Raw genomic sequence first — 23,263 nt, 5'->3', positions numbered from 1 at the left:
ATTCATTTATTCAACCAACACAAAGGACCTCCAAGAGTGCCCCAAAGTTCTACCGGAGAATCACGACGAAAACGTGTGCCAACCCCTATGCATAGGTTCATGGGCGGAACCCGCAAGTTGATCACCAAAACATACATCAAGTGAATCATGTGGTATCCCATTGTCACCACAGATACGCATGGCAAGACATACATCAAGTGTTCTCAAATCTTTAAAGACTCAATCCGATAAGATAACTTCAAAGGGGAAACTCAATTCATTACAAGAGAGTAGAGTGGGAGGAGAAACATAAGATCCAACTATAATAGCAAAGCTCGCGATACATCAAGATCATATCACCTCAAGAACACGAGAGAGAGAGATCAAACACATAGCTACTGGTACATACCCTCAGCCCCGAGGGAGAACTACTCCCTCCTCGTCATGGAGAGCACCGGGATGATGAAGATGGCCACCGGAGAGGGATTCCCCCTCCGACAGGGTGCCGGAACGGGTGTAGATTAGCTTTCAGTGGCTACATAGGCTTCTGGCGGCGGAACTCCCGATCTATTGTCTGTTCTGGAAGTTTTAGGGTGCGTAGGTATATATGGGTGAAAGAGGTATGTCGGTGGACCGAAGGGGGGGCCACGAGGCAGGGGGTCGCGCCCTAAGGGGGTGGGCGCGCCCCCACCCTCGTGGGCACCTCCCTTCTTTCCTGACGTGCACTCCAAGCTTTTCCGGTAGCTTTCCTTCCAAAAATAATGTCTCCAGTTGATTTCATTCTATTTCGACTCCGTTTGATATTCCTTTTCTTCGAAACACTGAAATAGGCAAAAAACAGCAAATCTGGGCTGGGCTTCCGGTTAATAGGTTAGTCCCAAAAATGATATAAAAGTGTATAATAAAGCCCATAAACATCCGAAACAGTAGATAATATAGCATGGAGCAATAAAAAATTATAGATACGTTGGAGACGTATCACGGGGCATCCGCTCCGGACTGCTATCGACATCCCACGCGGAGTCATCCGCAAGGGAGCCCTTCCCCCTCTTGGGCGCCTTTGCCTCCAAGTTTGGGGAGGCCCCCTTTTGTTCCTTCCCCCCTAGGGGGAGTCGCTTTCTTCCTCCTCCTCCTCGTCATCTTCGGCAGCCGAAGAGCGAGTACCGTCTTCGGACGTCACGACCGAAGCGCCTTTTCGGCGAAGGCCACTCCGCCCCCCTTGGCCGTTTTCTTGGCCTTCTTCTCCGGCACATCATAAGGCACCGGAAACAGCATCTTCGTCAGAAGCGGGGTCTCTTGGTCTTCGGGCAGCGGAGCCGGATAGTTAATCTGCCCCACTATGTCGATCCAGGCCTAAAAAATTGATAGGAAGGCTTAGACTCTTTCTCAGAATATGCCAGTAAAGGCTATACCTTGAAAACATATATAAGGAGGGGCAGGGCACCCCAACAGGGAAGAGGATATGAAGGGTTAGGCATAACTGGGAGAGCCAGTTTACGGCGACTCCCTCACATGATAATGAGACCTAGCCACAAACAGCATGTAGGGTTGTTACCAGATGATGTTTCTCGGAGCCCGAAGCTTTCTAAATCCTTGTCTTGTGTTGCGTCTCTTGATTTCGCTCAACCCCTCTCAAGCTACCACATAGATGCGTTGGCCTCCCGACTAAGTCCTCACACTAGGACATCTATCGTGACAATTCCACGACAGCCTCGGAACACTGGAGACCGAAAGGTCGAGGGTGAATCATATAGTAGATATGATCAACATAGTGATGTTCACCATTGAAAACTACTCCATCTCACGTGATGATCGGACATGGTTTAGTTGATTTGGATCACGTGATCATTTAGATGACTAGAGCGATGTCTATCTAAGTGGGAGTTTTTAAGTGATATGATTAATTGAACTTTAATTTATCATGAACTTAGTCCTGATAGTATTTGCATAACTATGTTGTAGATCAATAGCTCGCGATGTAGCTCCCCATTTATTTTTGATATGTTCCTAGAGAAAAACTATGTTGAAAGATGATAGTAGCAATGATGTGGACTAGGTCCGTGATCTGAGGATTATCCTCATTGCTGCATAGAAGAATTATGTCTTTGATGCACCGCTAGGTAACAGACCTATTGCAGGAGCAGATACGGACGTTATGAACATTTGACAAAGCTCGGTATGATGACTACTTAATAGTTTAGTGCACCATGCTTTACGGCTTAGAACCGGGACTTCAAAAACGTTTTGAACGCCATGGAACATATAAGATGTTCTAAGAGTTGAAATTGGTATTTCATACTAATGCCCGTGTCGAGAGGTATGAGACCTCTGACAGTACTTTGCCTACAATGTGGAGGAGAATAGCTCAGCCAGTGAGCATGTGCTCAGATTGTCTGGGTACTACAATTGCTTGAATCAAGTGGGAGTTAATCTTCCAGATAAGATAGTAATTGATAAAGTTCTCTAGTCACTATCACCAAGTTACTAGAACTTAGTGATGAACTATAATATGCAAGGATGACGAAAGTAATTCCAAAGCTCTTCGCGATGCTGAAATCGGTGAAGGTAGAAATCAAGAAATAGCATCAAGTGTTGATGGTTAACAAGACCACTAGTTTCAAGAAAAGGGCAAAGGGAAAGAAAGAGGAACTTCAAATAAGAAAGGCAAGGAAGTTGCCACTCCCATGAAGAAGCTCAAAGCTAGACCCAAGCCTGGAACTGAGTGCTTCTACTGCAAAGGAAATGGCCACTAGAAGTGGAACTGCCCTAGATACTTGGCGGATAAGAAGGATGGCAAAGTGAATAAAAGTATATATTTGATATACATGTCATTGATGTGTACTTTACTAGTGTTTATAAAAACACCTCAGTATTTTATATTGGTTCAGTTACTAAGAGTAGTAACTCGAAACAGGAGTTGCAAAATAAATAGAGACTAGTTAAGGGCGAGGTGACGATGTGAGTTGGAAGTGATTCCAAGGTTGATAAGATCACCACCGCACACTCCCTTTACCTTCGGGATTAGTGTTGAACCTAAAATAAATGTTATTTGGTGTTTGCGTAGAGCATAATATGATTGGATCATGTTTATTGCAATACGGTTATTCATTTAAGTCAAGGATAATTGTTATTCTCTTTACATGAATAAAACCTTCTGAGGTCATACACCCAAGGTGAATGGTTTATTGAATCTCGATCGTAGTAATACACATATTCATAATATTGAAGCCAAAAGATGCAAAGTTAATAATGATAGTGCAACTTATATGTGGCACTGCCGTTTAGGTCATATTGGTGTAAAGCGCATGAAGAAACTCCATGCTGATGGGCTTTTGGAATCACTTGATTCTGAATCACTTGATGCTTGCGAACCATGCCTCATGGGCAAGATGACTAAGACTCTATTCTCCGGAACAATGGAGCGAGCAACTGACTTATTGGAAATAATACATACTGATGTATGCGGTCCGATGAGTGCTGAGGCTCGCGGCGGGTATTATTATTTTCTGATCTTCATAGATGATTTGAGCAGATATGGGTAAATCTACTTGATGAAACATAAGTCTGAAACATTTGAAAAGTTCAAAGAATTTCAGAGTGAAGTGGAAAATCATCGTAAACAGAAAATAAAGTTTCTACGATCTGATTGTGGGGACGAATATTTGAGTTACGAGTTTGGTCTTCAACTAAAACAATGTGGAATGGTTTCACAAATTCATGCCACCTAGAACACCACATCATAATGGTGTGTCCGAACGTCATAACCGTACTTTATTGTATATAGTGCAATTTATGATGTCTCTTACCGATTTACCACTATCGTTTTGGGGTTATGCATTAGAGACGACTACATTCACATTAAATAGGGCATCGTCTAATTCGTTGAGACGATACCATATGAACAATGGTTTGAAACCTAAGTTGTCATTTCTTAAAGTTTGGGGTTGTGATGCTTATGTGAAAAAGTTTCAGCCTGATAAGCTCAAACCCAAATCGGGAAAGTGCGTCTTCATAGGATACCCAAAAGAAATTGTTGGGTACACCATCTATCACAGATCCGAAAGGCAAGATCTTTGTTGCTAAGAGTGGATCCTTTCTAGCGAATAAGTTTCTCTCGAAAGAAGTGAGTGGGAGGAATGTAGAACTTGATGAGGTAATTGTACCTTCTCCCAAATTGTAAAGTAGTTCATCACAGAAATCAGTTCTAGTGATTTCTACGCCAATTAGTGAGGAAGCTAATGATGATGATCATGAAACTTCAGATCAAGTTACTGCCGAACCTCGTAGGACAACCAGAGTATGGTCCGCACCAGAGTGGTACGGTATTCCTTTCTGGAAGTCATGTTACTAGACCATGACAAACCTACGAACTATGAGGAAGCGATGATGAGCCCAGATTACGCGAAATGGCTTAAGACCATGAAATCTGAGATGGGATCCATGTATAAAGAACAAAGAATGGACTTTGATTGACTTGCCCAATGATTGGCGAGCCATTGAGAATAAATGGATCTTCAAGAGGAAGACAGACGCTGATAGTAGTGTTACTATCTACAAAGCCCGAATTGTCGCAAAAATGTTTTCGACAAGTTCAAGGTGTTGACTACGATGAGATTTTCTCACTCATAACGATGCTTAAAAGTCTGTCTGAATCATGTTAGCAGTTGCCACATTTTGTGAAATCTGGCAAATGGATATCAAAACTACATTCCATAATGGATTTATTAAAGAAGAGTTGTGTATGATGCAACCAGAAGGTATATTCAATCCTAAAGGTGCTAACAAAGTGTGCAAGCTCCAGCGATCCATCTATGGACTGGTGCAAGCATCTCAGAGTTGGAATATACACTTTGATGATTTGATCAAAGCATATAGTTTTATACAGACTTGCGGTGAAGCCTGTATTTACAAGAAAGTGAGTGGGAGCACTATAGCATTTCTGATAAGTATATGTGAATGACATATTGTTGATCGGAAATAATGTAGAATTTTCTGGAAAGCATAAAGGAGTGTTTGAAAGGAGTTTTTCAAAGAAAGACCTTGGTGAAGCTGCTTACATATTGGGCATCAAGATCTATAGAGATAGAACAAGACGCTTGATAAATTTTTCAATGAGTACATACCTTGACAAGATTTTGAAGTAGTTCAAAATGGAACAGTCAAAGAAGGAGTTCTTGCCTGTGTTGCAAGGTGTGAAGTTGAGTAAACACTCAAAACCCGACCATGGTAGAAAATAGAAAGAAAATGAAAAGTCATTCCCTATGCCTCAGCCATAGGTTCTATAAAGTATGTCATGCTGTGTACCAGTCCTATTGTATACCTTAGCATGATTTTGGCAATGGAGTACGATAGTGATCTAGCAGTAGATCACTGGACAACGGTTAACATTATCCTTAGAGGACTAAGGAAATATTTCTCGATTGTGGAGGTTGAGGGAGTCCTGGATTAGGGGGTGTCCGGATAGCCGGACTATACCTTCGGCCGGACTCCTGGACTATGAAGATGCAAGATTGAAGACTTCGTCCCATGTCCGGAAGGGACTTTCCTTGGCGTGGAAGGCAAGCTTGGCGATACGGATATGTAGATCTCCTACCATTGTAACCGACTCTGTGTAACCCTAGTCCTCTCTGGTGTCTATATAAACCGGAGGGTTTTAGTCCGTAGGACGAACAACATTCATACCATAGGCTAGCTTCTAGGGTTTAGCCTCCTTTATCTCGTGGTAGATCTACTCTTGTGCTACCCATATCATCAATATCAATCAAGCAGGAGTAGGGTTTTACCTCCATCGAGAGGGACTGAACCTAGGTAAAAACATTGTGTCCCTTGTCTCCTGTTACCATCCACCTAGACGCACAGTTGGGGACCCCCTACCCGAGATCCGCCGGTTTTGACACCGACATTGGTGCTTTCATTGAGAGTTCCTCTGTGTCGTCACTTTTAGGCCCGATGGCTCCTCCGATCATCAACGATGATGCGATCCAGGGTGAGACTTTTCTCCCCGGACAGATCTTCGTATTTGGCGGCTTTGCACTGCGGGCCAATTCGCTTGGCCATCTGGAGCAGATCGAAAGCTATGCCCCTGGCCATCGGGTCAGATTTGGAAGTTTGGGCTACACGGCCGACCTCCGTGGAGACTTGATCTTCGACGGATTCGAGCCGCAGCCGAGCGCGCCACACTGTCACGATGGGCATGATCTAGCTCTGCCGCCGAACAGTGCCCTGGAGGCCGCACCCGCATCAGCTCCGACCCTTAATTCGGAGCCAACTGCGCCAATCGAGGATGGGTGGTTGGACACCGCCTCGGGGGCTGCAATCTCTATGGCGATCGAGCCGAACACCATCCCTATTCTCTACGAAGCTCGTGACTCCAAGGAGCCGGACTCCTCTCCAGACTCCGAGCCCTCCGCGCCATGGAGTTCACCGCCGCGGTCATCTTTCAGCACTCACCCTTCGGCAATATTCTGAATTCACTAAAGTCTCTCTCTTTATCAGGAGAGCCCTGGCTGGACTATGGTCAGCAAGGTTGGGATGCGGATGATGAAGAAATTCAAAGCCCACCCACCACCCACTTCGTAGCCACTTTTGATGATTTAACCGACATGCTCGACTTCGACTCCGAAGACATCGACGGTATGGACGCCGATGCAGGAGACGATCAAGAACCAAGAGCTATAGGGCACTGGAAAGCCACCTCGTCATATGATATATACATGGTGGACACCCCAAAAGAAGGCAATGGCGATGGAACAGCGGAGGATGATCCCTCCAAGAAGCAACCTAAGCGCCAGCGTCAATGGCGCCGCTCTAAATCCCGCCAAAGCAAAAATGGTCATTCCGGCACGGGAGATAATAACACCCCGGACAGTGCCGAAGACAACCACCTCCGGCAAGATTCAGCACAGGAGGATGGAGAAGCCAGCCCTCATGAGAGAGCGGCAGACAGAGAGGTCGAGGACGATAATTATATGCCTCCCTCCGAAGACGAGGCAAGCCTCGACGATGACGAATTTGTCATGCCAGAGGATCCCGTCGAACAAGAGCGTTTCAAATGCAGGCTTATGGCCACGGCGAGCAGCCTCAAGAAAAAATAGCAACAACTTAGAACTGATCAAGATTTGCTAGCCGACAGATGGACTGAAGTCCTTGCGGCCGAAGAGTATGAACTCGAACGCCCCTCCAAGAGCTACCCAAAGCGCAGGTTGCTACCCCGATTAGAGGAGGAAGCACCTAAACCTACATCACCAGTGCATGATGCGGCCGACCGGCCACCCCGTGGCTGCGACAGAGAGGCCTCTCGGCCCTCCACTCAAGCCGCACCCCGGCGCCGCTCAAAAAATACCAAGGCACGGGAAAATGCGCCAGAACTGCGAGATATATTGGAGGACAAGACAAGGCAAACAAGATCGATCTACGGATCGCGTGGGCGCCCCCGACACGAGACGGTAATCGTCACTCCGGATACAGTCAATCTGGCCGGGCCGAACACAGTAGACAAAGCTCGTTTGAGCTGCGTCGTGATATAGCCCAATACAGCGGCGCCGCACACCCACTATGCTTCACAGATGAAGTAATGGATCATCAAATCCCCGAGGGTTTCAAACCCATGAACATCGAATCATACGATGGCACAACAGATCCTGCGGTATGGATCGAGGACTATCTCCTTCATATCCACATGGCCCACGGTGATGACCTACACGCCATCAAATACCTCCCACTCAATCTTAAAGGACCAGCTCGGCATTGGCTTAACAGCTTGCCAGCAGAATCAATTGGTTGTTGGGAGGACCTGGAAACCGCATTCCTCGACAATTTCCATGGCACTTATGTGCGAGCACCAGACGCCGATGACCTTAGCCACATAATTCAGCAGCCAGAGGAATCGGCCAGACAATTCTGGACACGGTTCCTAACCAAGAAAAATCAAATCGTGGACTGTCCGGACGCAGAGGCCCTAGCAGCCTTCTAGCATAACATCCGCGACGAGTGGCTTGCACGGCACCTAGGACAGGAAAAGCCGAAATCTATGGCAACCCTCACAACACTTATGACCCGCTTTTGCGCGGGAGAAGACAGCTGGCTAGCTCGTAGCAATAACATGACCAAGAGCCCTGGTAATTCGGATACCAAGGACAGCAGTGGCAGGTCGCGTCACAACAAGCAAAAGCGCCGCATTAACGACGACAATGCCGACGATACGACCGTTAATGCCGGATTCAGAGGCTCTAAACCCGGTCAGCGGAAAAAGGCATTCAAAAGAAATACTCCGGGCCCGTCCAGTTTGTACCGAATACTCGACCGCTCATGCCAGATACATGGCACCCCCGAAAAACCAGCCAATCACACCAACAGGGATTGTTGGGTGTTCAAGCAGGCAGGCAAGTTAAATGCCGAAAGCAGAGACAAGGGGTTGCATAGCGATGACGAGGAGGAGCCCCGGCCGCCGAACAACAGTGGACAGAAAGGTTTTCCCCCACAAGTGCGGACGGTGAACATGATATACGCAACCCACGTCCCCAAGAGGGAGCGGAAGCGTGCGCTAAGGGACGTATACGCGACGGAGCCAGTCGCCCCAGAGTTCAACCCATGGTCTTCCTGCCCGATCACTTTTGATCGAAGGGACCACCCCACTAGCATCCATCACGGCAGATTCGCCGCATTGGTTCTAGACCCAATTATTGACGGATTTCACCTCACTAGAGTCCTTATAGACGGCGGGAACAGCCTGAACCTGCTTTACTAAGATACAGTGCGGAAAATGGGCATCGATCCCTCAAGGATTAAACCCACTAAAACGACCTTTAAAGGCGTCATACCAGGTGTAGAGGCCAACTGTACATGCTCAGTTACACTTGAAGTGGTCTTCGGATCTCCGGATAATTTCCGAAGCGAGGAGTTAATCTTCGACATAGTCCCGTTCCGCAGTGGCTATCACGCACTGCTCGGGCGAACCGCATTTGCCAAGTTCAATGCGGTGCCGCACTACGCGTACCTCAAGCTCAAAATGTCAGGCCCTCAAGGAGTCATCATGGTCAATGGAAACACCGAACGCTCTCTCTTAACGGAGGAGCATACAGCGGCTATCACAGCGGAAGTACAAAACAGCCTCTCAAGGCGATTCTCCAGTCCGGCCATTAAACGTCTGGACACCGTCAAGCGCGCCCAGAGTAACCTACAACAAGACCGCCTGGCACGTTCCGAGCAAGCGTAGCAATGCGGCCCCAACCCCAGCCCTCGCGAACTTGTGAAACCAGTGTTGCGCGTACATAACTACGCTCTGGAAATACCATGGGCACAGGGGGAGGGGCACCATCACGGCATGCCCGAAACGCGGCTTAAACCGCGCTAGGGGCTGCCGACTTCTTCATTTTCTCTTACTTTCAGGACTCCACTCTTCGGAAGGCCTGTCCGGCAGTACAATTGCCGCACAAACGATAGAACAACCAGGGGAGCAGAAAGCTACGCCGCACTATGGAACTCTAAGGTGGTCTCTATAACGAGCAGTATACCTATTTCACATACCATTCCACAGCCCCCCCCCTGGAAAGGACATGTTAAATAGTCCCATCTTTTGCTTATTGCACTATTTGTTTCGTTCTGCTTTGATCGTGGCTTTTTTAAATAAACAATGCATAGCTTCCGTCTATTATTGCATTACTCTTTTTTACGAATATATGTTCATTAATGACATGTTGCACCCGTACACTTTGGTACGGCCAATACGCCAGGGGCTTAAGTACCCCACAATACGGTGTGAGAAGTCCGAACACTTTCACAAGTGCGGCACCCGGAACTTATAGCATTATATGCATCGGCTCCGAATCATGTCTTGGGTCAATAGTTGGGTTTGCCCGGCTCCTATGTTTTGGTACCTTACGTTCCGTTATATCGGCTAAGGTAGCACTAGGAGAACTACTGCGATTGTGCCCCAGTTGAGCTGGGCTAAGCATCTCGGTAGAGAAAGCTAAAACTGACTGTCATGATGAGGCGAGAGCTGGTCGCTGTTCGAGAGGTTTTCGAGTCCCTAAAGACTTATGCCGCTTAGAGCGAGGAGTCGGCTTTGTCCGGCCTAGGCGTGGATAGCGCCCCGAACTCGGTCTTCCGAACACTAGGGGCTTCGCCGAAATTTAAAATTATAGAATTCTATGGCTAAGAGAGAGTGTTCAAGCATTATAGTCTGATTGCCTTGTTCGTTGTGTTGAGCGCCTCCCTCGAAGGACCCAAGAATGGGAAAAAGAGCGCTCATGTTTATCCCGAACACCCCAACACTCGTGGCATGGGGGCAGAAGCCGACGACTCGCCATCTCTCAAATTTGATAAACGGGCGCACAAAAGGTAATATTTTAAATTCAAAAGCATTGCTTAGCGCACATGAACACGTTTTCAGCGTACATGATCACAAATGCGAGTTTACTCAAAAATTACATCTTTGGAGCATTCATCCGCTATAAGTCAGGCACCGTTCAGGACGCCCTCATAATACGCTTCCGGGACATGATGCTCCTTGCTCGGCGGCGGCCCATCCTTCACCAGCTTCTCCGCATCCACCTTGCCTCAGTGCACTTTAGCACGGGAAAGCGCCCTACGGGCACCTTCGATGTAGACGGAGCACTTGATTACTTCAAGCCATGGACAGGCATCCACCAGCCGCCTCACCAGCCCGAAGTAGCTACCAGGCAGAGCCTCTCCAGGCCAAAGCCGAACTATGAGGCCCTTTATGGCCTGTTCGGCCACCTTGTGGAGCTTGACCATTTGCTTCAGCTAGTCGCTCAAAGGCACCAGGTGTCCGGCCTCAGCATACTGAGACTAGAACACCTTCTCCGTCGAGCTCCTCACCTCGGATCGGTAGTAGGCGGCGGCATCAGACGCACTGCGGGGCAAATCTGCGAATGCTCATTGAGAGCTCCGGACTCGGGTAAGTAACAAGTAATTCACTTTCACGTGCTTGCTTTGCATAATGAATGCCTTACCCACCGTTATCTTCTTCATCGCTTCAATTTCTTGGAGGGCTTTCTGGGCTTCGGCCTTGGCAGACTTCGCGCTTTCGAGGGCTGCCGCAAGCTCGGACGCTTGCGTCTTTGAGTCAAGCTCCAAACTCTCGTGTTTTTTCACGAGAGTCTGGAGCTCTTTCTGCACCTCCTCCACCCGCGCCTCCTGCTTCCCTCTCTCTGTGCGCTCCGCGACCGCTCTGTTTTCGGCCTCGGACAACGCTTTCTTAAGGGTTGCCACCTCGGTCGTGGCCCCTATAATAGCACGTTGATCCTGTCATTTTTTGCAACCACATCTTCTCTATATACTTGCGCAAGGTATTACTTACCTTCCTTCTCCTCGAGTTGCCACTTGGCATGGCCGAGCTCATTCTTGGACCGCGCGAGGTTTTGCTTCAGCGTATCCACCTCCGCAGTCAGTGCAGCGGAGGCCAGCAGCGAAGCCTGCATACGCATATTGACTTGACTATGTTAGACTCCTGCGAATGTTATTAGATCCTCTATTCGGCTTTTCTTTCCGAACACCGAACAGAGCATCAGGGGCTACTGTCTATGCAGTAATATTTTTACATATTCTTTACTTACCTCAAAGCCTGTTAGAAGGTTGGCGCAAGCTTCAGTCAGTCCGCTCTTGGCAGACTGAACCTTTTGGATCACCGCACTCATAATAGTGCGGTGCTCCTCGTCGATGGAGGCGCCGTTAAGCACCTCCAGCAGATTGCCCGGTGCCTCCGGTTGGACGAAGGTCACCGGCTCGGTAGGCTTGCTCCTCTTGGAAGGAGGCTGCCTACCGGAGTCCGGAACCGTTGAAGGTTCCGGCGCGGTGTCCGGCTCAAGGCCGGACTTGGAGCCCTTGGGGGTTCTATCCCCTTTATGCCTGGAGTCTGGGAGGTCGCCTTGCGGCGCCTCCAGGACCACCTCCTCCTGGCTTGGAACCTGTTGGGACGCCACCTCGGCGTTATCCGTAGGATGGGGGGAGGTAGCCCTCGGAAGCAAATTCACATCCGACGAATCCAGGGAACCGCTCGACGACACGTCGAGCCGGTCTTTGGGTGGACTGCATAAACATGTTCGACGTAAGGAAAAGTTGTGCAATGGGGGAATACTATGAATCACTCTGGTATCCGGATACTTACGATCTCGCTAGGGGCTTGGCCCTGTGCGGCCACTCCTCTTCGCCGTCGTCGGCGTTGGTGGAGTAGTCCGGAGGAGGGGTCTTCCCCTTCTTGGACCCTTCGGCCTCCCCAGTTGGGGCGGCCTTCCTTTTCTTCCCTCCCCCCGCTGGAGGGGGAGAGGTCTCTTCTTCCTCCTCCTCGTCTTCACGGGAGGAGTGTGTCTTAGAGTCGTCGGATGATGAATCCGACACCTCCAGGCGCCGGGCACTCTTTCGAGTCCCCGTGGCCTTCTTCTCCGGCACCACATAGGGTGCCGGAACCAGCAGCTTCGCCAAGCGAGCGTCCGCTGGGCCTTCGGGGAAAGGAGCCGGACAATTGATCTGTCCGGACGTCTCCTGCCAATCCTATCAAAGGTAAGGGAGCTTAGATCCCGTATGGAGTCAAACTATGAAAAACTAATACCCTATAAAAGGTAAAAACAGCTTACCGCACTAGCGTGATGCTGCGAGCTGAATCGGCGATCCTCGGTAGTGGATGCGGGGGCCTCGGCACCCTTGAAAAGCACCTTCCAGGCATCTTCATATGTCGTGTCGAAGAGCCTGCTCAGAGTTCGGTGCTGCGCGGGGTCGAACTCCCACAGGTTGAAAGCCCGTCGTTGACCACAATGCTCCTCGAGTCGAAATCTACAACGAAGTAGAAGCTGAACAAGCGCGGCAGGACGCAGTCGACCTTTTAGAGGAAGAAAGGGAGATGGCTCTGATCCGGTCGACCATCTACCAACAAGATCTGCGCCGTTTCCACGCCCGAAATGTGAGAGGTCGAGCCTTCCAGGAAGGGGATTTGGTTCTCCGAGTGGATCGGCACAAACCACACAAACTTGCTCCTTCTTGGGAAGGCCCTTTCATCGTCACCAAGGTTCTCCACAACGGGGCATACCGTCTTTACAACGTCGAGCATAATATCGACGAGCCCCGAGCTTGGAACGCGGAGCTACTCCGCCCGTTTTACACTTAAGTTTTATCACTCGGATGAGTTGCAATAAAGAACTTCTGTAATTCATGGGTTTAGAAATAATTGTGTCAGCACTTTTTATTTTTGTCCACATAAAAACTCCCCCTCAGTGGGTGGCTTAGCCGCGAATCCGTTTCGCCTAAGTTTATAAAAATCCTACCGAGTGGTAAGCCAGCCTTCCACTCGGGGGCTTAGCCGCGAATCCGTTTCGCCTAAGTTTATAAAAATCCTACCGAGTGGTAAGCCAGCCTTCCACTCGGGGGCTTAGCCGCGAATCCGTTTCGCCTAAGTTTATCAAAATCCTACCGAGTGGTAAGCAAGCCTTCCACTCGGAGGCTTAGCTGCAGCCTCGTGCTCGCCTAAGTTATAAAAATCCTACCGAGTGAAGAGCAATCCTCTCACTCGGGGGCTTAGCTGCAGTCCAAGCACTCGCCTAAGTTTATCAAAATCCTACCGAGTGGTAAGCCAGCCTTCCACTCGGAGGCTTAGCTGCAGCCTCGTGCTCGCCTAAGTTATAAAAATCCTACCGAGTGAAGAGCAATCCTCTCACTCGGGGGCTTAGCTGCAATCCAAGCACTCGCCTAAGTTTATCAAAATCCTACCGAGTGGTAAGCCAGCCTTCCACTCGGAGGCTTAGCTGCAGCCTCGTGCTCGCCTAAGTTATAAAAATCCTACCGAGTGAAGAGCAATCCTCTCACTCGGGGGCTTAGCTGCAGTCCAAGCACTCGCCTAAGTTTATCAAAATCCTACCGAGTGGTAAGCCAGCCTTCCACTTGGAGGCTTAGCTGCAGCCTTGTGCTCGCCTAAGTTATAAAAATCCTACCGAGTGGTAAGCAAGCCTTCCACTCGGGGGCTTAGCTGCAGTCCAAGCACTCGCCTAAGTTTATCAAAATCCTACCGAGTGGTAAGCCAGCCTTCCACTCGGAGGCTTAGCTGCAGCCTCGTGCTCGCCTAAGTTATAAAAATCCTACCGAGTGAAGAGCAATCCTCTCACTCGGGGGCTTAGCTGCAGTCCAAGCGCTCGCCTAAGTTTATCAAAATCCTACCGAGTGGTAAGCAAGCCTTCCACTCGGAGGCTTAGCTGCAGCCTCGTGCTCGCCTAAGTTTATCAAAATCCTACCGAGTGGTAAGCCAGCCTTCCACTCGGAGGCTTAGCTGCAGCCTCGTGCTCGCCTAAGTTATAAAAATCCTACCGAGTGGTAAGCAAGCCTTCCACTCGGGGGCTTAGCTGCAGTCCGAGCACTCGCCTAAGTTTATCAAAATCCTACCGAGTGGTAAGCAAGCCTTCCACTCGGAGGCTTAGCTGCAGCCTCGTGCTCGCCTAAGTTAAAAAAATCCTACCGAGTGAAGAGCAATCCTCTCACTCGGGGGCTTAGCTGCAGTCCAAGCACTCGCCTAAGTTTATCAAAATCCTACCGAGTGGTAAGCCAGCCTTCCACTCGGAGGCTTAGCTGCAGCCTCGTGCTCGCCTAAGTTATAAAAATCCTACCGAGTGAAGAGCAATCCTCTCACTCGGGGGCTTAGCTGCAGTCCAAGCGCTCGCCTAAGTTACAAAAATCCTACCGAGTGAAGAGCGACCCTCTCACTCGGAGGCTTAGCTGCAGTCCAAGCGCTCGCCTAAGCACAGGCACCTTGCTTTGAACCTGCAAAGGACATTTTGAGCCGAAGGCAATCATATCCAAGCGTCAAATTCAAGTTTGAATCGATGTCTAAAGGAACCGAAAGTGCTCAGGCGTCAAGCCTGTTAAAGTTTGCCGGATACAATTCCACTCGGCATACCGAGGCAAATTTAAAAGAGTCGAGCCAGAAGAAGTTTTTTACCCCTCCTGTGGAGGGCTGGAAGGTGCAACAAATTCATCAAGGTCAATTCCGTCGGCGATCCGAGTGGCAGCTGCAAGGAAAGTCTCCATAAAGGACCTGAAGTCGTGCTTCTTGGTATTGGCCACCCGAAGAGCCGCCAGCTTCTCCTCTCGTGCATCTTTGCAGTGGACTCGGGCCAGACACAGAGCGACATCTGCACCACACCGAGCCGAGGACTTCTTCCATTCCTGCACTCGACCAGGGATCGTGTTCAAGCGGGCCATTAGTGACTCAAGGTCATTCTGAAGTGTCTCCTCAGGCCAGAGCGTCGAGTCGATGCGAGATGTGGCGGCCTTCAGCCTTGCGAGATAATCCACGACAGCTGCAACGCGAGACTCCAGTCGGAAAATATCCATGGCAACCTCGTCATTCACCGGAGAAGTGACAGGGTCAAGGTTTGGCTCCAGTCGGCTGGTTTCTTCTTCAAAGTTTTGACAAAATTCTGCAAGGGTGATCACTAAGTCAAGGGGATAGTCGAATGGAAGAAGCCACAGTTGGAAATATTTGCCAAACATGGAGGTTTACCTTCGAGCATAAGAAACAGCTTCTTGGCAAAGCCACTCAGGAAAGCCTCCAGTTCAGTCTTCTTCTCAGTCAATTTGCTGACTTGGTCGGTCAAGGCAGCTTTGTCAGTTCTCAGTCGACTGACTTCTTTGTTGGCAATCCCAAGAGCAGTTTTCAGGTTGGTATTGTCTTGTTCGAGCTTGGTGACTGAAGCTAACTTCTCGTCAGCAAGCTTGATCTTCTCAGCTAGCTCAAGGTCTTTCTTCTGCTGGGCCTCCCTTACCTTACCTGCAAGACACAGCAAGATCAGATGTTGAAACAAGCAAGAGGAAAAGCAGTCGTCAAGGTCTCACCAAACATACCTTCAGTCTCCTCCTTTGCCTTTGTCAGCTTCTCCTGAACCAGCTTCAAGCTCAGCTCGACTTGAGTATGCTTCTGTTCCAGTTCTGAGTAGCGAGTCACAAGATCACAAGAGTTCTGCGAAGAACCAATCGACTAAATGTCAAAAATAATTCACTTCCGAGTGAAAAGGGAAAAACACACGTTTCTAAGACTACAGCCGAACACAAGCATTCGACCGTAGTCTCGGGGACTACACCCAGTGGGTGCACTCAGCGTGCCCCCACTAATCCTGTTGAAGACAAAGTCGACCAGTCGACCTCAAAAAAAAACAGCGTGCGAGACGCATTCTCTAAGACTGTGATCAACTGCAAGCAGTCGACCACATTCTCGGGGACTACACCCAGTGGGTGCACTCAGCGTGCCCCCACCGGTTTGCGAAATCCAGTCGACCAGTCGACTGACAAAAAGATTGACATCATAAAGCCTAAGGCCGACTGCCAGCAGTCGACCTTAGCCTTGGGGACTACACCCAGCGGGTGCACTCAGCGTGCCCCCGCTGACACGGAGTTTATTCGACACACCCAGTGGGTGACTAATATAAATCCCGGAAAAGAAAAGTTTTTGGTAGCATATCCAACAGAGCAAGCAGCAGTCGACTGACCTGGACATTGCTTTGGAGGGCAGAGCTGGCATCATAAGCTGCCTGGCTCGCATCCCGGATGGTCTTCAGCTGCTCCATCATGAGTCCCGCCTGGCGTATTGCCTCCTTCGTTGCGCCAGCTTGGTCCTCTGGGACGTGGTGAGTCGTGAAGAGGGAGGGCGGCTGAGCACTCATCAGTGGACTCGCGAAGGACACCGTGTGTCGAGTGGTGTTCCCTTCCTCCACAGTCAGAGTCCCAGGCGCCGTCGCATCCTGAGGCACCTTACTAGCGGGCGTTTTCCGACTCTTCCTGCGTGCCAGCAGTTCTTCATCCTCGTCGTCGTCAGGAAGATCGATAACAGTATGGGGCGGAACTGCGAAGAAGAATCAGGATCAGAAGTCGCGAGTTAATCGACTAAAAACGGTGTTAAGAATACAGTACCTGGGTTCGAAGTTGCCGCATCCTCCATCTCGTGGTCATCGGCCCGGGCCGAAGTCTCAGAGGTAGCAGCACTACAACTCCAAAGGATCAGTCGACTAACCTCAGCGTCGATCAAAGATAAAGTTCGCACAAGAATAAGAAAATATGAGCAACACAATTACCCTGAAATGGTGGGGATGGACACCTTCATCTTCGGCAGGAGCTTGGTCGGCTTCGATGAGGCCGCCCTGGGCTGCTTCGGCGCCTTTTCAGTCGGCGCCGGAGAGGTGGTCCGGGGGCGCTTGGTCGACTGGGTGGCGATCGCAACCCCCTTACCACGTTCGGTCGAAGGGTCGTGGACAAGCTTCGACCGCCTTTCTGAGCGCGGTGGAACGACCTCCTCTTCCTCTTCTTCCTCGTCCTCGATGTCATCTTCATCACCTTCATCATCATCATCGTCGTCATCATCCCCTGCAGCATCCGAGTCCCATTCCTCCTCTTCCTGGCTCTCGCCCCCGCTCGCCTCGCCTTCCTCAGTCGAAGCTTGTGCCCCATTGGGCATCGAGTACAGCTCGGTGAAGGCCTAGCAGTCGCCCAAACAAGGATCAGTCGACCAGTCGACAGGGTTAGCAGAAATGAATACGACAAGGACACAATGGAAAGCAGAGCAAGTGTACCTTGTTTGGGATGCTGTTGTGGTCGAGTGGAGGAATCCTTCTGGCTCCGCGCGGGTTGTCCCTGTTTCCGGTAACGGCTGCCATCCATCTTTCCAGAGTGACATCGTCGACTTCTTCTGGATGGACTCTAGTCTCGTCTTCGGGCCCACAGTACAACCACATGCAGTGGCTCCTGAACTGGAGAGGCTGGATGCGACGCTTGAGGAAAACCTCCAGGAGGTCCATGCCTGTCACACCGTCCCGAACCAGCTGCACCACGCGCTCCATCAACATCTTCACGCCGGCTTTCTCCTCCGGAATCAGCTTCAGAGGGGAGGGCTTGTTCACTCGGTCCATGGTAAACGGAGGGAGTCCACTCGACTGCCCTGGCGTCGACTGGACCTGGCAGTAGAACCAAGTCGACTGCCAGCCTCTGACGGACTCGGGGAAGGACATGGGCGGGAAGGTGCTATTATTCCTCACCTGAATTCCCAGGCCCCCACACATTTGGACGACTCGGGTCTTCTCGTCACCTGGGCTCGCCTTCTTCACGGTCTGAGAGCGACACGTGAAGATACGTTTGAACAAGCCCCAGTGCGGTTGACAGCCCAAGAAACCCTCACACATGGACACGAATGCAGCGAGATAGGCAATGGAGTTTGGAGTAAAGTGATGGAGCTGCGCTCCAAAGAAATTCAAGAAACCACGGAAGAAAATGCTTGGTGGCAAGGAAAACCCCCGATCGACATGAGTGGCCAGAAGCACACACTCACCCTCTTCTGGCTGTGGCTGCCACTCCTTCCCCGGCAACCTCGCAGCTCCGTGAGGGATCAAGCCCTCGTTGGCCATGTCGAGGAGGTCCTTCTCCGTGATGGTCGACTGGATCCAGTCGCCTTGGACCCAGCCTTTCGGCAGGCGGGATCTGGACGAGGATCCTCTGCGGCGGGTGGATCTCCCCTTCGCCTTCTCCGATGCCGATGCCTTCTTGGCACGCTCCAGCGCCGCCGTCTTCTCCTTGGCCATGGTCGCCGGTGAGATGCACGAAGGGAAGCGGTGCGGAGGCGAGAGCGGGCACGCTGAGCAGGGAGGAAGGGAGCAGAGGGAGAGAGGGAGAATGCTAAGGCGCAGCACAGAAATCCTCGCCGGGCACATTTATAAGGTCCCTTCCGAGTGGCTGACGTGTGGGCCCGGTCGATCTAATCATATCTGTGAGCAGTTATGAGGACTGGATACGTGGCGAAAAAGGCGGCGCGGAGATCGAGGCGTCTACGCCCCGTCCCATCCGAACGCCGCGGTCTGCCCCGCTTCGCGCGCGCCCCCAAATTTCGCACCCCGCAGAATCCGCGAACAACAAATCAGTCTGTCAGACGCGGTGATTCCGGCGATCCGTCGCTCGGAGATCGACGAAGCTCGAAAGATCACTCGACGCAAAAATAGAATGGATCGAGTCGACCGAAGACGAATTGCTCCCTGTCAACGAAGAGATTCTTTGATCCAGAACAGCGCACAACTAGAGCGCAAAGGTTAATCGGAAACGACATCAACTCCTTCTTCACTCAAAGCCTCAATCCATTCGGGGGCTAATGATGGGGTTATGTACCTAGGGTAGGGTCACGGACCTGTCCCAAGTAACTTACCCTAGGACATCCCTAGAAGAGGTCGCCTTCCAGTCGACCAACGAGGACTCACTCGACCAACGAGGACACACTCGACTGGCCTGAAGGACTCGACCACGAAGACTCACTCGACCACCAGGAGGTCAAGAGGCACTCTGCACCGCAACGGTCTGTAATTAAGTAGACTTTATGATAGTAAAGGCACTTTATGTGGGGCGTTACCAGTAACGCCCCAGACTTAACTCACCTTAAACCTTCTCCTACGTGGGCTGGCTGGGGTCCTGGCGCACTCTATATAAGCCACCCCCCTCCACAGGCAGAAGGGTTGGGCACCTTCTAATCCATACAGTCATAATCCACTCGACCGCCTCCGGGCTCCGAGACGTAGGGCTGTTACTTCTTCCGAGAAGGGCCTGAACTCGTACATCTTTTGTGCTTACAACCTCTCCATAGCTAGGACCTTGCCTCTCCATACCTACCCCCCACTCTACTGTCAGGCTTAGAACCACGACACTGCCCCTCTTCGGGAAGCCGGTGCGCAATGTCGTTAGACAAGTATCCGGCCTTCCTCAGTTTTTTGATGTGTCCCTCCGTGACGGAGGAGACCATCCACTTGCCTCCCGCTCCGGACATGGCTGGAGAAGGTTGAGGTGGGGTGTGCGGACTTGGGCGCTGGAGCTCGAGTGCGCGGAAATGGAAAGGCAAAGAAGGAAGAAGGCGTGGATGAAAAGGTGGATCCTTATCCCCTTATATGGGCGGATGCGACTATGCGTCCCCACCAGCCTGGTAAAACTCTCTTATCTCCCAAGCGCCGTAATCAATGGCGTGGTTGGGTTACCCATGCCCATATTGATGAGAATCCCGGAATAAGGGGACATGATCTCTGCCTTGACAAGACGTGCCAAGGAAACCGCCTCGCTAAACGCGCTGAGGTGGGACAGTAAAACGATTCGAATAAAGACTTGGCCGTGGTGTGATGTCACACTATGGAATACATCAGCAGATTAGATTTGTGTAAATATTATTCTCTCTATGGCAATATGTGGAAACTTATTTTGCAGAGCTGGACACTACCTTTGTGTTCAAAATCTTCTATGAAGTACTTGGAGGAGGAACCCGCCTTGCAATGCCGAAGACAATCTGCGCGCCGGACTCGTCGTCATTGAAGCCTGGTTCAGGGGCTACTGAGGGAGTCCTGGATTAGGGGGTGTCCGGATAGCTAGACTATACCTTCGGCCGGACTCCTGGACTATGAAGATACAAGATTGAAGACTTCGTCCCGTGTCCGGAAGGGACTTTCCTTGGCGTGGAAGGCAAGCTTGGCGATACGGATATGTAGATCTCCTACCATTGTAACCGACTCTGTGTAACCCTAGCCCTCTCTGGTGTCTATATAAAGCGGAGGGTTTTAGTCTGTGGGACGAACAACAATCATACCATAGGCTAGCCTCTAGGGTTTAGCCTCCTTGATCTCGTGGTAGATCTACTCTTGTACTACCCATATCATCAGTATCAATCAAGCAGGAGTAGGGTTTTACCTCCATCGAGAGGGCCCGAACCTGGGTAAAAACATCGTGTCCCTTGTCTCCTGTTACCATCCGCCTAGACGCACAATTGGGGACCCCCTACCCGAGATCCGCCGGTTTTGACACCGACAGAGGTGATAAAAGAGTTCATCATAAAGAGTTACGTTGATGAAAGCTTTTGACACCGATCTAGATGACTCTAAGTCTCGATCTAGATACATATTTAAAGTGGGAGCAATTAGCTAGACTAGCTCCGTGCAGAGTATTGTAGACATAGAAATTTGCAAAATAGATGCAGATCTGAATGTTGTAGACCCGTAGACTAAACTTCTCTCATAAGCAAAACATGATCACTCTTTGGGTGTTAATCACATAGCAATGTGAACTAGATTATTGACTCTAGTAAACCCTTTGGGTAATTAGTCACATGAAGATGTGAACTAATCACATAAAGATGTGAACTATTGGTGTTAAATCACCTGATGATGTGAACTAGATTATTGACTCTAGTGCAAGTGGGAGACTGAAGGAAATATGCCCTAGAGGTAATAATAAAGTTATTATTTATTTCCTTATATCATGATAAATGTTTATTATTCATGCTAGAATTGTATTAACCGGAAACTTAGTACATGTGTGAATACATAGACAAACAAAGTGTCACTAGTTTGCCTCTACTTGACTAGCTCGTTGAATCAATGATGGTTATGTTTCCTGGCCATAGACATGAGTTGTCATTTGATTGACGGGGTCACATCATTAGAGAATGATGTGATTGACTTGACCCATCCGTTAGCTTAGCATAATGATCGTTCAGTTTTATTGCTAATGCTTTCTTCATAACTTATACATGTTCCTCTGACTATGAGATTATGCAACTCCCGAATACCGGAGGAACACCTTGTGTGCTATCAAACGTCACAACATAAGTGGGTGATTATAAAGATGCTATACAGGTGTCTCCGATGGTGTTTGTTGAGTTCGCATAGATCGAGATTAGGATTTGTCACTCCGTGTATCAGAGAGGTATCTCTGGGCCCTCTCGGTAATGCACATCACTATAAGCCTTGCAAGCAATGTGACTAATGAGTTAGTTATGGGATGTTGCATTACAAAACGAGTAAAGAGACTTACCGGTAATGATATTGAACTAGGTATTGAGATACCGACGATCGAATCTCGGGCAAGTAACATACCGATGACAAAGGGAACAACGTATATCGTTATGCGCTTTGACCGATAAAGATCTTCGTGGAATATGTAGGAACCAATATGAGCATCCAGGTTCCGCTATTGGTTATTGACCGGAGACATGTCTCAGTCATGTCTACATAGTTCTCGAACCTGTAGGGTCCGCACGCTTAACGTTTGGTGACGATCGGTATTACGAGTTTATGTGTTTTGATGTACCGAAGGTAGTTCAGAGTCCCGGATTTGATCACGGACATAACGAGGAGTCTCGAAATGGTCGAGATGTAAAGATCGATATATTGGAAGCCTATGTTTGGACATCAGAATGGTTCCGGGTGAAAACGGGAGTATACTGGAGCACCAGGAGGTTACCGGAACCCCCGGGAGGTATATGGGCCTTATTGGGCCTTAGTGGGAGAGAGGGGAAAGGAGCAAATGAGGGGGCGCCCCCCAGCCCAATCCAAATTGGGAGGGGGCCGGCCCCCCTTTCCTTCCTCCTCCCTCCTCCTTCCTTCTCTCCTAAATCCAACAAGGCAAGGGGTGGAATCCTACTCCCGATGGGAGTTGGACTCCCCTTGGGGCGCGCCTAGGAGGCCGGCCCCCTCCCCCTCCTCCACTCCTTTATATACGGGGGAGGGGCACCCCTTAGAGAGACAAGTTGATCATTGATCTTTAGCCATGTGCGGTGCCCCCCTTCACCATAATCCACCTCGGTAATATCGTAGCGGTGCTTACGCGAAGCCCGATTCCGGTAGCAACATCATCACCGTCATCACACCATTGTGTTGACGAAGCTCTCCCTCGAAGCTCTACTGGATCGTGAGTTCATGGGACGTCACCGAGCCGAACGTGTGCAGATCGCGGAGGTGTCGTATCTTCGGTACTAGATCGGTAGATCGTGAAGACGTACGACTACATCAACCGCGTTGTCATAACGCTTCCGCTTACGGTCTACGAGGGTACATAGACAATACTCTCCCCTCTCGTTGCTATGTATCGCCATGATCTTGCGTATTCGTAGGATTTTTTTTGAAATTACTATGTTCCCCACAATTAATGGGTCTGGCATTATGATAGAAAGGGTGTCTATTCGATCTGCACGGTTTATCACATGATAGTGAGCCTGAAAAGTCAACGTGATGTGTGAAATGACAAGCTCCACTTGGATAAGTCCTAGCAAAGATTAGGCGCGCGGTTTCTTTGGTGCCTGGCTCATCACTCTGAGCTAACAACGGATGTCCTACAATACTTACACATGAGAGTTGTTCTATAGTGTCTGGGGGAAGAGATTTCTAGAGAGATTCGTTGATAGACTATACGATGGTGCTATGTGTGTGTGATCTTTGGAGGATAGGGAGATCACTAAGCATACTTACCATGTGCAACATCCATGACACTAAAGCCACCCAAA

At 49.8% G+C, this 23,263-nt stretch overlaps 1 long non-coding RNA gene across 1 annotated transcript; it reads right to left on the bottom strand.

Moving 5' to 3' along the window:
* Nucleotides 1-15,692: 15,692 nt before the first annotated feature.
* On the bottom strand, nucleotides 15,693-16,493 carry LOC123185499 (uncharacterized). Its single transcript, XR_006493417.1, has 3 exons — nucleotides 16,464-16,493; nucleotides 15,823-15,937; nucleotides 15,693-15,748 (listed from the first exon to the last, which is right to left on the bottom strand). It is a non-coding gene; the product is annotated as an uncharacterized lncRNA (long non-coding RNA).
* Nucleotides 16,494-23,263: the final 6,770 nt, after the last annotated feature.

Source organism: Triticum aestivum, chromosome 2A (assembly GCF_018294505.1).
Source record: "Triticum aestivum cultivar Chinese Spring chromosome 2A, IWGSC CS RefSeq v2.1, whole genome shotgun sequence".
In the NCBI taxonomy this organism is placed as follows: Eukaryota; Viridiplantae; Streptophyta; class Magnoliopsida; order Poales; family Poaceae; genus Triticum; species Triticum aestivum.
This window is presented reverse-complemented; position numbering and strand designations above follow the sequence as displayed.